General features: G+C 44.1%; 1 protein-coding gene across 6 annotated transcripts in view; it reads left to right on the top strand.

Moving 5' to 3' along the window:
- The first annotated feature begins 2,787 nt into the window (after positions 1 to 2,787).
- FARP1 (FERM, ARH/RhoGEF and pleckstrin domain protein 1) overlaps positions 2,788 to 15,268 on the top strand; it is a 320,081-nt gene continuing 307,600 nt past the window's right edge. For 4 of the 6 annotated variants that reach the window (XM_004447777.4, XM_004447776.4, XM_004447775.5 and 1 more), the window contains exon 1: positions 2,885 to 3,679. The gene's annotated coding sequence lies outside the window, so the exon portion shown is untranslated. Of the gene's footprint in view, positions 3,680 to 15,268 lie in introns of all 6 variants that reach the window. The other 2 variants (XM_058276487.2, XM_071208233.1) reach the window with 1 other exon arrangement.

Here is a 15,268-nt window from a genome sequence, read left to right as displayed (position 1 = left end):
ATTCCCTGAGGATCAAAAGGCAAGACCCACAAGTAAGACTGAAAATGTCCACAGTCTATGCCCTTGCTCTGGTTTCCCCCTAAATTCCTTTTTTAAAAGTCAAGGGAGGGGAAGCAGACGTGGCTCAAGTGCTAGGGCTTCCGCCTATATGGGAGGACCTGGGTCTGATCCCTGGGGCCTCCTGGTGAAAAAGAGAAAGTGTGCCCACACGGCAAGCCGAGTACCCCCATGAGTGGCCACATGGCTAGCTGAGTGCCAGCGGAAATGAGTCACGCAGAAAGATGATGGTGCAACAAAAGAGAGATGAAGGAGAGTCAAGGTGAATTGCAGCAGAAACCAGGAACTGAGGTGGTGCAGGTGACAGAGAAACTCTCTCTACATCAGAGATCCCCAGGGTCGAATCCCGGTGAATCCTAGAGGAGAAAAAACAAAAAGAGAAGACAAAAAAAGAAATAGACACAGAAGATCACACAGTGAATGGACACAGCACAAACAGCAGGGTAGGGGTAGGAGGGGGGGAAAAGTCAAGGGAAAGAAAAGATGACCAGAAAGTCTTGCCTGACTTTTAATCTTGTTCTATTTTCTATCCTAAAAGAAGTATATACTTTTTAAAAATACTTTTCTCCAGCTGTCATAGATTTATGAATATAGAGGTACAACACAGCATTAAAGCTAAGAGCATGGTCTCTGAAGGTTGCTACATGGGTTTGAATCCCCTTCTCTACCATCTACTAGCTGTGTGACCTAGGTCAAGCTATTAAACCTCTCTGTGCCTTAGTTTCGTCATATGTAAAATGGGAATGGTTGTATAATTACTACTTCATAGGATTGAGGTGTCAGTGAAATCAGATCATATGCTCAATATGCTTTAGCTATTATTATGTTGTAAGTAGAAAAAAGAGACAGATTTGAAACTAAGGGTTAAAAATTTCAAAGCAATTCTAATCAAATTTGTAACATGGTCATTTGTATAACTTGAACTTAGAACTTCCTTTTAGAACTTGCTCCAAGAGCAAGTGCATGCAGAGGACAAGCTAGAAGATGATACATGGCCAAGCCTCCTCCCTTGGTTTTTAATTTTTTAACAGTTTTATTGAAGTTTGGTTGATATACAAACAATAAGCTGCCCATATTTAAAGTGCACAGTTTGATCAATTTTAACATGTATACACATCTATGAAACCATCACCACAATCAAAAGGGTGTACCTGTATTTCTCCTCCAAAGTTTCCGTGTGCCCCCTTAGTAACCCCTCCCTCCTGCTCTTTCCTGCCCCCCCCCAGGCAGCCATTGTTCTGCTTTCTATCACTGGATTTGAATATTTCTAGACTGTTCTTTAAATGGAATCACACGGTAGAGACTATTTTATTGCCTGGTTTCTTTCACTCAGCATAATTATTTTGAGATTTGTCCATGTTATAACATGTATCAATAATTCATTCCTTTTTATTGCTGATAGAATATCCACTATATGGACATACCACAGTTTAGTCATCACCTGTTGATAGATAGGTACAGATTTTGGCTGTAAAGCTGCTATGAATATTCATGTAAGGGAAAAAAAAAAAAGAGAGGGTAAGAGTTCCAGCAAGAGAAAGAGTACCTAGCAAGACAAGGTCGTAGTCTTTTGTCAACTATCATGGAAGCGACAGCCCATCATTTTTGCTACAGGCTGTTCATTAGAAGTGAGTCCTTACGTCCAGGCCACACTCAAGATGAGGGGATTATAAGTATGTGGATAGGAGGAACCGTGTGAGAAGCTGCCCACCACGTGGGCTAGGGGCACATGCCCTCTTCTTTGCCTCGGGTATGGTAAGCTTCCTCAGGTTACTGACAGTGCCGAGTCCAAGAGCTGCATTTTCCTAAATCCAGAAATCACCCTCACCATAGGAAGGTGTTGGTGGTAACTATGGAATAGAAATTTTCATTTCACTGTGACAGGTGATCGCTTTAGTGTAAAAAGATTTACATACACACTTTTGTATAATCCTAGAAAATTTCTGAAAGACTGTAAAAACTCTTGGGAAAATTTACTCTGAGATTGGGAATGCGGGAAAGGGTCCCGGGTGAGCTTTCCCTGAGATCTTTCTATACTGCTTGCTTTTTTTTTTTTAAACTCCTTTAGAGGGGAGTAACCCACTAGCCTCGGGATTTAGCACTTTGGCAGAGCCTCGCTCTCCTTTCTGACCTGCTGCAGCTCAAAGCCTCTCCTGCGTTGCATACAGGGATTTAGAGAGACTAGAAGAAAGGGCGACACCAGGACTCAGGAAGGAGAAGGTAAAGCCGCAGCTCCCAGTGCCTGCTCCCCACTCCCACCGCTCCCCACCGCCCTAAGTCCCGCCCAAGGTCCCCGCCCCCACTGGCCTGAATCTTGCTCCCCTTTCCTTCAAGTCCTCGAAGGGGAACAAGATCTGCAAACCAGCTCTGAGCCTCTTCCACCACACCTTTCCTCGGGGGATGGTGCTCCTGTCCCGGGGTGGGGTGTGGGACCCGGGTGTGGCAACTGGGCGGTGGTGCCGCGGAGCACAGAGGTGGCTAAAACCCCTCTGGGATTAAGGCTCTCAACCCCCACGGTGGCGCCTGGAAGCCTGTGCCCGTGGCCCCGGCGTGTTCGTGGGTCCCTGCGAGGCGCCACTCCCTAGGCCGCCTCATAGTGAAAGTCCTAGGTGGGTACACGGGCGGGGCACCCGCTGGCTTGACCTCCAAAGAGCGACCTGCCGAGTGCCCGCCCCTGATCACCCTCCAGAGGCTCTGGGTTTTATAGGTGAACCGGTCCACCGCTCTCCTGGTTTAGCTTTTAACCACGGCAGCAGGGTTTGCCTCTCCCTGGTGGTGGTGGTGCAGCGCTCTCCCCAGCGCTTCCCGCGCTCCGTTCAGTGGCGCAGCACGAGGGACGGGCTTCGGCCGCGGAAGGTACCGATCAGAAGTGCTCTCACCCGGGCGGCGCATGGGCGCTCTCTGGGAGGGCAAACTGCAGCCCTCACCGCCACCCCCACCCCGGCTGCCCCTCCCGGCACCTGCCCGGTGCGACCAGCCCCAGGGGTGGAGTCGGCAGGGGCGGGCGCAGTGGCGCGCAGGTCGGGCCGCGAACGCTGGAGGGGGCTGTAGCTCTCCTGCTGTCCCCGCAGCTCAGATTCCACTTCCCCAGGACTACACCCCTCCACCGGGGGCCGGCCCAGCGTTGGGAGGGGCTGGGGCGCCGCCACCGCCTTCACTTCCCGCTTGGAGGCGGCGGGTCCGGAGCGGACTCGGCGGTTGCGGGCGCTCGGCTTCGGCGCCGGGCGGGGACGCTGCGGCCACCCGCTTTGCGCCGTTCCTCCCCGTGCAAATGGTGTTGGCCCGGGCGTCGGGCCGGACATGGCGACCCTGAGCCTGATCCCCACCCACCCCGCCTCCCCGGAGCCCGCCGCCTGCTCCGCCCTCCCCTCCTCCCCGCGCCACCTTTGATGGCTCGGACCTCGGCCGGCCACTGCCAGCTCCCTGTGCGCGCCCGGAGACGCGAGCTGCAGCCGCCGCCGCCCACGGGTATTAATAGCCGCGCGCCGGAGCCTCAGCCGCAGCCCCGGCCGGGTCCCGGCCCGCAGCCACCGCGGCCCTCGGCAGCCCCAGGGCTCGGGAGCTGCTGAGCCGGGAGGCCGGGAGTGGGAGCCGGAGCCTCCCGGGAGCCGCCGCCGTGGAGGTAGGAGCGGCCCAGGGAACAATGAGCGCCGCGCGGGAGGGTGGGGGCCGGGCCGGGGTCCTGGATGGGGCGGGAGCAGCAACTTGTGAGAGTCCGGGCGCTCGCCGGGTGGGGAGAGAGAGCGGAGCGGAGGCTGGAGGCGTGTGTGTGGCCCCGCGGGTGTCCTGCTGGGGGGAGGCGGGGGGTGGGGGAGGACGGCGGCTGGTCTTTTACTAAAGCTGGAGGTTCGCGGGTCGGCCGGGAGCTGCGGCCGCAACAATAGCGCGGAGCGGGGATCCTCCGGACTCCCGCGGCAACCTTGCACGCCTCTTCTCACCTCCGGGATCTCCCTCTGCGCCCTTCACCTCCCATAGCTCCCCCCGCTCTCGCCCCGTGCCCTTCCCCCCGCTTCCTTCCAGCCCACCCTACCCGGTGACAGCGCTGGGCGCTTCCTGACCTCAGGCCACATTCTCAGCCCCTGAAGCTGGTCGCCGGCCGAGGTGACCGCTGGTGAGGTGTCCCCGCTGCCAGGTGCCCGCAGCTCGCTTTTGCGGGAAGCTGGGTCCCCGGTCGGCCTTGGACCTGTGTGACAAAGAGGAACACACCTTCCACCCAAGTTAGATTTTGTCTGTCTTTACCGCCTTCCTTTATAGAGAACAAAGTTTCCCCCACCCCTTATTTCTTTCTTTTCTTTTTTTTAAAGCAAGGGCACAGATTTTCATGGTGAGCAACAAAACAACTTCTGATGGTTGTTTTACGATTTAAGTTCCGGAAACTTTAGATGTGTGACCCTGTGTGCATGTGCTTTATTTAAAGGGGAAAAATAATAATATGACTTCTCCGTAATGAGTCTACGACCCTGCGGGGGTCTGGGCAGGGTCCCCAGAAAGGAGAGTGAGGCTGACAAAGAAACGGGGATCCTGGTATCAGGTTAGCTTGTTAAGATGTGGGGAGAAATGGCCTCTCATCTGGAACTGTTTAGCAGTGTTAGCTTCTCTCTCTTTCAACTCTCGAGTACAGTGGTGCCTCTGGGCTGTTTCATTTTATTATTGTTGTTAATGCAGGTCTCCTTGTTAGTTTCCCAAATTTGGCTCAGCCCTGGGGCTGCAGTGAACTCGGGTTGCACTCCTGCCTCCACGTGTCCCTGAGCCGTGCCCCCTGTGGCCCCCACGTCCTCCCCCCAACAGGCGTCTGATTCTGAGAGCTCACCCCAGCCTAGCACGGGGTTGTGTTTAATGTGGTCTGCACGTGGTGGTTTGCCAAGCCCATTCCAGAACATCTTTCCCGCATTGTCTTGCTTTTCTTATTCATTCTGTTCACTAAGAGGAGAAAGAATGGCTTTTTTTGGTCCTGAGAGTTTTGGGGGAGTTGCCTTGAAAGTTGCCTTCATTGTTAGGCTCTGGCAGGGACCTTCTGAAGTCTCCCATCTTTGGCCGTCTTCCCTAATTCCAGGGACTTCCCAGCCTTTCTGATGGGTTGGTCTTCCAGTGCGATGGTTCCCCGTGAAGCACTTGATATGTTGGGAACAGCATCCACACGACTCACTTTATATTCCTGCAGCATCGTTCTGCAGCAAAGGCACCAAGATTGGAGTTACTCCAAGCAAAATGAAACGTTTGTGTTTTTAGAATGCCTGGCTAATAAAAGCTGCTTCTGGGTAAAGTAAATAGACACAGTATTGGGCTCTGTCGGATTTACTGGGGGAATTGTTGGTGGAGATAGTGAGTCTTCTTAGTCCAGAACCTGCCACAATTTCAAACTTGGATTTTTTTGCATCATGTGGACTGGGAAACTTGAAATACTTGTCGGTGGAACTGTGCCATATAGGGTCACAGACTCCATCCACTGCGCTGTCCCCCCGCCGGCCCCAGTTGGGGTGTGGTGTTTCACTTAGAAGGAGCTCTGTTATGGAGGGAATCCTCAGTTAAGTGTATGATACCCATTTTCATATCAATAATATTCCTTAAACTTCTACGGGGATTTAATTCCTTGGGTTATAATAGAATACAGATGCTACTCTGTAACCAAATTTACCAAGAAGGCTTTAAAATGATCCATCCTAAACTACTTTCTTGTTGGGTTATTGCCCCTATCTTGAGACTGAAAGGAACCTGGATGAATGGTTTTGTTTGTTTTGCTTTTCATTAAAGAAATTGCCCAAGGAAATAATGGTTTTTACGAGATAAAAAATAATTATAGTGTTGAAAGTGTTAGTTATTTTTAAAAAGTGGAATCCATACTCTATTATTCATTGGACAGCACATAAGAGTTTAATTCATTTGGAAAATGCTATATATTTCTGAGAAAACACTTGTGATTGACATAAAAACAAAAAACAAAAAAAAAAAACCCAACAAACTCTTCCACCCCGGAGAAAGTTAAAGAATCCCAGAGAAAAGACAAGAACCTACTTTTTGCATGCCGACTACTCTAAGGAAAAATGGCACCATAATTTTCCCAGAGGATGAGGGAAATTTTATGGATTTGTAAGTATTTGCCTAATGTTTTGAAATCATGACGAACTAGGTATTTTTAAACAAACCCTTTGTAAATGGCCTTGCTTACAGAAAACAGCTTATTTTTTGAGAAATGCAATTTCATCTTTAATTGAAGCTGCCACTGATGAGAAGTATCCGTATAAAACTATAAAGCCATTTAAGTCCTTTCTGACTTTGATGCCCAGGTTTTCTGTCTGTTGATCACCATATGCCTGGGAGGGGAGAGAATGGGATTTTAGTTTTTTGTCCACAAAAAAACTATTTATCTCTCTTCTGTTGTTTGGTGCATTTGATTAAATGAAGGTATCTCCAAACTTGGATGTTGAATACTAAGTGGTGGATCAACAACTTTTTTTTTGCCTTTTTAAGATAGTGTTCTACTAAAGTGTTACCTGCTCGGAGTCCTCTTGCCCTCTGCTCCATTCACGGCTTCAGAGGCATGGCTGCTGCCTTGTTAACCAGTTGCACGTGTCTAGGAAGATCAGAGCCAAAGGTTTCTATTCACATTACTTGAGAGACTGTTTTCCCTCCAGTACTTTTATGGTTGTGCAGCTTTTGTTTTTAATTAAGAAGCCCCCAGAAAATGTTTATTTTAAAGTGGAGAACTTGGCTTTTTAATTATACTCGTGCCCTGTTTTAAATAAGTTAACAGTGCTTTGCCAAATGGATACTTTGAGCAAAAGTGGGCAGCTGATACATTATTAAAATGCTGTGCCCTGAGCATTTGATACTTGTGAAGTCTACCCAAGGGCCACCAAGTACAATGTGACAAAAACTGAGTTCAGGCTCCTTCTGTACTTTGCCCCCCAGTTGGCACTCATAACTGCAGTTTTCTTGTTATCATGGGGGGATGAGAATTATTATACAAACTGCTAGATTTTCAAGTTAAGGTGTGAATTTAGCAAGTATACTAAATTAATTTCATGTGTAAAATCGTCATATTTGTGCATTTTTAAAAAATAGAGCCACTGGGCAAAGTAGATGGCCTTTAACTCATAAGTGAAATTATTTTTGGCCGTTACAGTAATGATAATATTCTCTACCAAAAGAGTAACCACACTTTATGTGTGGACTCTTGGCAAAATGCTTTCCATGAAGGTATCTTATAAAATTATAAGAGATGATTTATAAATCCAGTATTATGGTGACTTTATTTTTTTTTATCCTGTAAATTCAGGATCTGCTACAGTGCCTGGCACATAGCAAATCCTTGGTAAATCTTTGAGTGAATGATTAAATTGTGGCTTTAATGTCTTTTAAAATTAAGCTTTAAAGTTTGTAAAAAAAAAAATCTAATAGTAGCACTGATAGGTTGCTGTTCTGGGAGTTTGAAAATCTGATATTTGACTTTGTTTCAATTTTACTTCATTTTTTTTCCCTCAGTTTAAACTAATCCTTAAAGCCAAGTAATATTGTAAAAGGACAGAAAGTCATTTTTAAAAAATAGACAATAAAGACAAGCATGAAGAAGAAAGTAAAACTTATCTGAAATTCAGCCCAAGAACAATTACCATTAATATTTTGGTACCTGTTCTCTTGTATATCTTTCTCATTTTTATCTTCCCCCAACTTGACATTATTATTAATGCTTTATATAATTCTTGTCTGCATAGATTTAATTTGCTCACCATTCCTTCTTGTATATTGAAGCTTGCTTCTGGGATAATTTTCTTTCTGAGGTGCATCTTCTAGAAGTTCTATTAGTGCTTATGTGATGGTGGTAGCCTCATTTTTTGTGTGCCTTTAAAGATACTTTTTCTTGAACAATGGATTACTTGTATGTGGAGTTCTGCACTGTTGTTCCTGTAATAATCTACTGTTTTCTGGTTCCATTGTTGTCCCTGTGATGTCTGCTGTCAGGCTAATTATTATTGTAAGTAGTCAATCTTTTCTCTCTGACTGCTTTTAAGATATTTGATGTGCTGGAGTTTCACTGTGATATATCTAAGAGTCATTTGTTTTCTCCCTTGCTTTTGCTCTCCTTCCCCCTCTTCCCTCTCTACTTCTCCTTCCCATCTTCTTATTAATTTGTTCTCTATTGCTCAGTATTATTTTAGTGTTTGGGTATACTACAATTTGCTTATTCATTCACTTTTGGCATTCAGGTAGTTTCCAGTTTTGGCTATCATGAATTAAATTGTTAAGAATATTTGTCAACAAGTCTTTGTGTAGGGTAGATTTTCCTTTTCTGCTGGGTCTGATGGTAAGCGTATGCTTAACTTTTTAAGAAACTGCCATCTGTTTTCCAAAGTGGTTGTACTATTTCATATTCCCACCAGCAATATATGTGAGTTCTAGTTGCTCTAATCCTCACCGTCACTTAGAATTGTCAGTCTTTTAAATTTTAGCCCTTCTGGTGGGCATACAGTCGTATCTCACTGTGGTCTTATTTTACATTTTCTTGATGATTAATGAAGCTGAGTATCTTTTCACGTGCTTATTAGACATTTGTATATCTTCATTTGTGAGGTGTCTATTGAACCTTTTACCTTTTTTCATTGTTTTTTTGTCTTATGTTTTTACAGTTTCATTGAGTAAAATCAATATCCAACAAATTGCATGAACTTAATGCTATCCTGTTTTTCAGTTATAGTTCTTTATGGATATGAGTCCTTTGTTAGCTCTAAGTACAGTGAATATTTTCACCCAGTGTATTTCTTACCTATTTGTTTTTTACTGATATCTTTTGAGAAGCAAAAGTTATTGGAAAAAGATTTTACATAGTCTAATTATTGGACCTAGTAAAGGTCAGGGACTTTATTCGGATTTTGAGAATTAACACATTTCCTGTGTGGGAGTCATGCATGAGTATTGCTCTATTCTAAAGATCAGACTCTCGTTTACTTAAGAGTGTTGTAGCAGTTATGTACTTTCCTAAGTAACACTGAATTGAAAAGACGTAAGAAAGTTTTCCTGCTTACTTGTAAATTTGGGGAAATAAATGTTTAAGATTCTGATCTAATAAATAGGGTTTCTAAGATCCAAAATTGAGTCCTTTATTCTTTAGTGTGCAGAAGAATTATGAGAAAGAAATGATTTTGAAATCAATACAAAACAAGGCCCTGGGTAAAGGTAAGGTGTAATACCATAAAAGGAGGTCAGTGTGGCACATGTGGAAGGTTAGTAAAAGAACTTTAGTTCCTCTATTTTGGCAGTAATTACATCTTGATTATATAGTCATCTGTGTATTCTCTTGTATTCTTCACTAGAATAACAAGCTTCAGCAATTCAGAACATATGTTTTCCTAAGTTTTGTTTCTCTTGCCCATGAAAGGTAAATAATAAATACTGGTTTATTTGAATTGAAACTTGTGAATAAACACTATAATATTTTAGAAAAAAGAATGGTATCAAAGTTAACAAGAGTTGGGAGTGTAGACTGCGAAGCCAGAGACACCTGCCCTTAAATATTTTTTGTCTTGAGTGATGTTGGGCAAGTAATTGGTGCTCTTTTCCTAAAAGCTCAAGGGACCATTTAAGATACATATATCTGCAAGACACAGAATGTCTGACTAATAGCAACTTTAGCCATCAAAGCATCCAGTTGCCTCCCATAACAAGAGGATGGGGCTTCCAATTTGGTGTCACAGCTCACAATGTCATCAAGGACCCAGTTTATTTCTGTCCCTCTCCTCTGCCATCTTTGGCATATTGTTTTTTGTACTTGGGCTTGTTTCCTAATGGTTAATTAGACTGTAACAGCCTAATTAGCTATATTAGCTAAGCTGCTGCAACTCCAAGCCTCTTTTTTTGCACACCTTTGTTGCAGATCAATAAGAGGACAGGCTTTTCTAGGCTCCTTTTGCAATTGAGCAAAAGCCTTCCCAGAAGTCTCCAGCTTTAAAGGAAGTTCTGGGAAATGCTTCCGTGTTCTTTAAAAGAGACACAAGGGAAAGAAAAAAAAGACACAAGGATGAGACTGGCTGTGATGCTTGGAATTGTGGCAGCCATGCTGAGACTAATTTTAGGAAGAAGCATTTAGGAGAATGGAGTCCTGAGTGCATCATTGAGTCATTAATCTTCCTTTTTTTCTGGAGCTGTTCTAATCTGGATTTAGTATCCTAATAGATTTACTTACTGTCTTAGTTCACCAAGCTGCTATGACAAATACTGCTCAAAGAGTTGGTTTAAAGAACAAACATCTGTTATCTTACCATTTAAGAGGTTAGAAGTTGAAAATGAAGACATCATCAAAGCTGTGCTTTCTTCCAGGAGTCTGTGGTGTTTGGTGCTAGCTTGCCACTATCTTCCGGCATCCTTGGCTTGCATCTCTTTTTCTTTTGTGTCTGCCCTTTCCATTTCCTCTTCATTCTGCCTTCTGGCTCTTCCCTGTGGCTTCCTCTGACTATTGGCTTCCAGTTTCTTCTCTTTATAAGACCTCCAGTAATATAGATTATGGCCATGCTGTTTCTGTTGACCACACCTTTACTAATAACAGTCAGAAAAGTCCTATTTACAAATATTTACCCCACAGAAATGTAGATTAAGAACATGCCATTTGTTGGGGCACATAATTTAACCTGCCACACTTACTGTCTGATCCTGCTTGAGTCCACGCATCATGACTGATAAATTAAATGGAAGATTTTGTTCTCATCTGCGATTTATCATTATCTGTAAGAAAATGGGTTTACCTGAGCTAATTATGTGGAAAGTGATTTGGTGGTCAAATCAAATCACCGTGAGAGATTTGTTTTCGAAGACTTTAGATATCTGATAGCATGTTCAAATCATGCAACTAAGTCTAGGTGAATTTTCCCTTTCTTTCTTTAAGGTGGCCTTGTAGGACTTCTGCCTGGAGTTGACCAGTTGGCAGTTTGGATTACAGGATTAACTTGAGAGTAACATTTCATTTCTTGAATGACACATGATGTAGGGCAGAGAGAACCTTTCTTTCTACCTGGAAGAGCATTTATCCACACATTTTATATTGCTTAGGAGAGCTGTGAAGACATTATTAATCAGGGGTTTAATATCCTCCTTCGTAATCCTACCAGAGCCTCTGGTTCCCTGGAACCAGATTTTAGTGTGCACCAAGGTTATTAGGAAACTGAGCTACTTGAAATATCAAGATTTAGGGAGGCCAAAGGTTTCCTGAATTAGACGCACCTCTTCCTGAATTTGTGAAGAAAAGTTAAATTATTTAATGATAACCTTAATTTTAATCCAAGAAAATGAATTGAATATAAAATATCCTGGTGTACAAATTGCGTAATATAGAATAACAGTGGGTCTTTTTTCACTTAAATGATATAATCTCTAAAACCAATTTTGTATCCTTTTTCCATTCTCACCATTGTGATGGCCAAATGACAAGTGTAATGTATGTATTTGTTGCTGTTTTACTTCATTTTATGTAAGGGTTTATCAAGTCAATGAATGTTGATTGAACATCTATGTTGAAATACTAGATTCTTTTTGTGCCCCCCAAATAGGATCTGTCCCTGCTCTTAAAGAGTATAGAGTCTAGAATGGAGTGGGCATAGTTCAGTGGTTAAGCACCTTCTTTACATGTACAAGGTCCAGGTTCAAGTCCTGGTACTGCCTAAAAAAAATTAATAATAAAGAACATTCTTATGTAAAAAGAGTATTGCATCTAGAATGCATGAAGAAGTATATAGATAATTACAATAAAAGCTGGAATATATTAAGAGCTTTTAAAGTAAAAGGTACTAACATTGATAGATATGTTCAGTATATTAAGAATTTGGATTCTGGTTGGAAGAAGTGGCATTTAAATTGAGTCTTGAATGATGTATGTTTTTTTTAATTTACATGTTTATTTTAATGTTCACTTTGTAGCATGTTCATTGTAAGAGAATTAGAAAAATATTCTAGTATGAAACAAAGTAAAACTCCCTTGCAATCCTGCCATTCAAAGATAATGAACATTAAAATTTGGTTTATTTAACTTTGGTATATTGGGTTTATTTCCAGTAGTTTTTCTGATGCATACAAACACATTTTTTTTTAAATTGGCAGAATGATACACATACATTTAGAAGCCTTCCTTTTTCCTTAAAATTATCTGAATGTTTTTCCATATTAAGTAGTTTTAGAAATTAAATTTTTAATGCCCACCTAATATCACATTGCGTGGTTCCACATAAAATATTTAACCTTGTTTTAATGGCCATGTAATATTCCACTGTGTCATTCTACCTGAAATACTTAACCTTGTCCTTTATCGGTCATTTTGTTGCTTCCAATATTTTGCCATAATGACCATCTGTACATAACTCTGTGGCCGGAGGCTTTCTAGGTCTCTCTTGTTGCAAGGGACAGAATACCGGCATATCAAGCAGGAAAGGGACTTTCTTAGTTCCAGAAAGGGCCACGATGGATCTGGTCTCAGGAATAGTGTCCTGGTTTCAAATTTCAATCCCTGTGGTATATTCCCTCACAGAGTCTAGTCTGCTTTTTGCTCAGCATTGCCTTCCGTTTTCTGGTTTGTTTTTTTTTTTTTAGAAACTCTCTACATCTTTTTTTTTAAGATTTATTTATTTATTTAATTCCGGCCACCCCCCCCCCCCCCCCCCCCCGCCGTTTTGTCTGTTCTCTGCGTCTGTTTGCTGCGTCTTGTTTCTTTGTCCGCTTCTGTTGTCGTCAGCGGCATGGGAAGTGTGGGCGGCGCCATTCCGGGCAGGCTGCTTCTTTCTTTTAAAGCTGGGCAGTTCTCCTCACGGGCGCACTCCTTGCGCGTGGGGCTCCCCCACGCGGGGGGCACCCCTGCGTGGCACGGCACTCCTTGCGCGCATCAGCACTGCGCATGGGCCAGCTCCACACGGGTCAAGGAGGCCCGGGGTTTGAACCGCGGACCTTCCATGTGGTAGACGGACGCCCTAACCACTGGGCCAAGGCCGTTTCCCCGTTTTCTGGTTATCTTTTCCACTGCCATGCTGAGGGAGGCAGTTTGTGTGGTGGTGGTGAGAGGGTGTTCTACTATATGTTGTAGGAAGTACAGCATCTAAGGCCCCTGCCTTAAAACTCACTCTCCCAGTCGTCTTGGCATTGAGTGCCACCTTCATATATTTTCAGGTCCCCCTGGACGCAGAGTGATTCCATACCTGATTGAGAATCACCTGGTTGGAGTCTGAACCCTCTCCTCTAATCCCCAACCCACGCAGCCCCACGCTGCTGCCCCTGGTCAGCCTAGATCAGGGGTCATCAGTCTTGTGAGGTGTGTAAAAGGATGTGGGAGACTAGGGGAGAGGAGACTGCTTAGACAGCAGTATCTTTTTCTAGGTGGATAGAATTGATAGGCAAAGATGAAAAAGAAAAAAAAAACCCAAAACTTTTAGAGGGTAGGTCAGTAAGGAAAGCAAAGGCAGAAATAGAAAGTCCTCGTACTCCCTCGACAGGTCATGCTGAAGCTCAGCTAGTTCATGATCACGTAAAGGTTGACGTCTGAGCTCAAAGAACAACAGTTCTTGCACAGTGATCCTTGCGAACAGTGCCACTAAGTGACTGATCACCAGGTATGTATTATCCCTGTGAGGCCTTTCCTCTCATGTCTTCATCGCATGATATACTTTCTGGAGTGGGAGCAAAGTGGGCAGTTAGTGCTTCCTCAGCATGAATTTATTGCACAGCTGTGCAAGGTTGGGAAGTTTCAGAAGTCGGGACCTGCAACCCATTGTCTAGGTCTGGGATGGGGACGGGTCCTTACTGTTTATTTTTTCTAACTTGTGAAGACCTTTTACCTTCCCTCTTTTTTTTTTCCCCAAAGATTTATTTTATTTATTTATTTCTCTCCCTGCCTCCCCTCTATTTACTCTCTGTGTCCATTTGCTGTGTGTTCTTCTGTGTCCACTTGTGTCAGCGGCACCCGGAATCTGTGTCTCATTTTGTTGCATCATCTTGCTGCGCCAGCTCCGCGTGTGCGGCGCCACTCCTGGGCAGGCTGCACTTTCTTTTGCACTGGGCGGCTCTCCTTATGGGTGCACTCCTTGCGCGTGGGGCTCCCCTACGCCGGGGACACCCCTGCGTGGCGCGGCACTCCTTGCGCGCATCAGCACTGCGCATGGACTAGCTCCACACCGGTCAAGGAGGCCTGGGGTTTGAACCGCAGACCTCCCATGTGGTAGGCAGATGCCCTATCCGTTGGACCAAATCCGCTTCCCTACCTTCCCTCTTTTCTCGGTTTCCTTGGCTACGTAGTAGCAACTGAAGTAGTTGGTTCTTTTCAGCTCTCATCAATCCCCAGCAAACAAGGACTTTTCATGATAATCCCAGTATGTGAGAGGGATGACATTCCCTTTGGGACACATCCAGCTGTTACCCATTTTTCAAAGTCCCTAGTCGAGTCTATGTCAATTTCTAAATTCCATTGGTGTGTGTTTTGAGATAGTGCACAGAGGCACTTTAAAAAGCACATAGGAAGTGTGGAATAAATAGAACGATGCTGATGATGGGTGTAACTCATTTCCTCACAACCTGGCAGCTGGCTTCCCCAGAGTGAGTGACCCATGAGAGACCAAAGTAGAAACTGCTCTGTCTTTTCTGACCTAGAACTCGTACACTGTCACTTCCGCAGTATTCTTTTGGTCACACAGGCCAGTCATGGTTCAGTGGGAGGTAACTACAAGAGGGATGAAAGCCAAGAGGCAAGTGTCATTGGGAGCCACCTTGGAAGTCCTGAGGGACCTGTATTCATAGCCCAAACCTGCCCCTTCAAGTTGTGTGGTCTAGAGCAACATATATATTTTCTGAATCCCAATTTCCACTCGTAATTTTAAAATGGAGATGATAACACCTAGTGAATAATGTTCTTTTGAGAATTGAAGAGAATATATAAGAAGGCACTGTCTGGCAGTCTATAAACAGCTCATGATATGGTAGGCGATGTTGTAAACTGTGAAGCTTGGGTCTTCACTATTCAGAATGTATAAGGTAACCACAGTAAGTAAGATTCTTTTTAGCAAAGATCTTGGTCATAGTTTCTTTTACTTTTACATTCTGCATGTGTTTTTTAAAGTGTTTTTTGTTTGGTTCCTGAAAGGGAAAATCCAATCATTCTGAATTAGGGGATACCAAGTTCTTTAACTATCCTTGTTTTCAAATCTTTATCTTTAATAATACCCCAAATAAGAAATAGGTTATCTGAGATCTA

Source organism: Dasypus novemcinctus, chromosome 15 (genome assembly GCF_030445035.2).
Source record: "Dasypus novemcinctus isolate mDasNov1 chromosome 15, mDasNov1.1.hap2, whole genome shotgun sequence".
NCBI lineage: Eukaryota > Metazoa > Chordata > Mammalia > Cingulata > Dasypodidae > Dasypus > Dasypus novemcinctus.
Note: the sequence above shows the minus strand (reverse complement) of the source record. Positions and strands in the feature narration are given on the sequence as shown.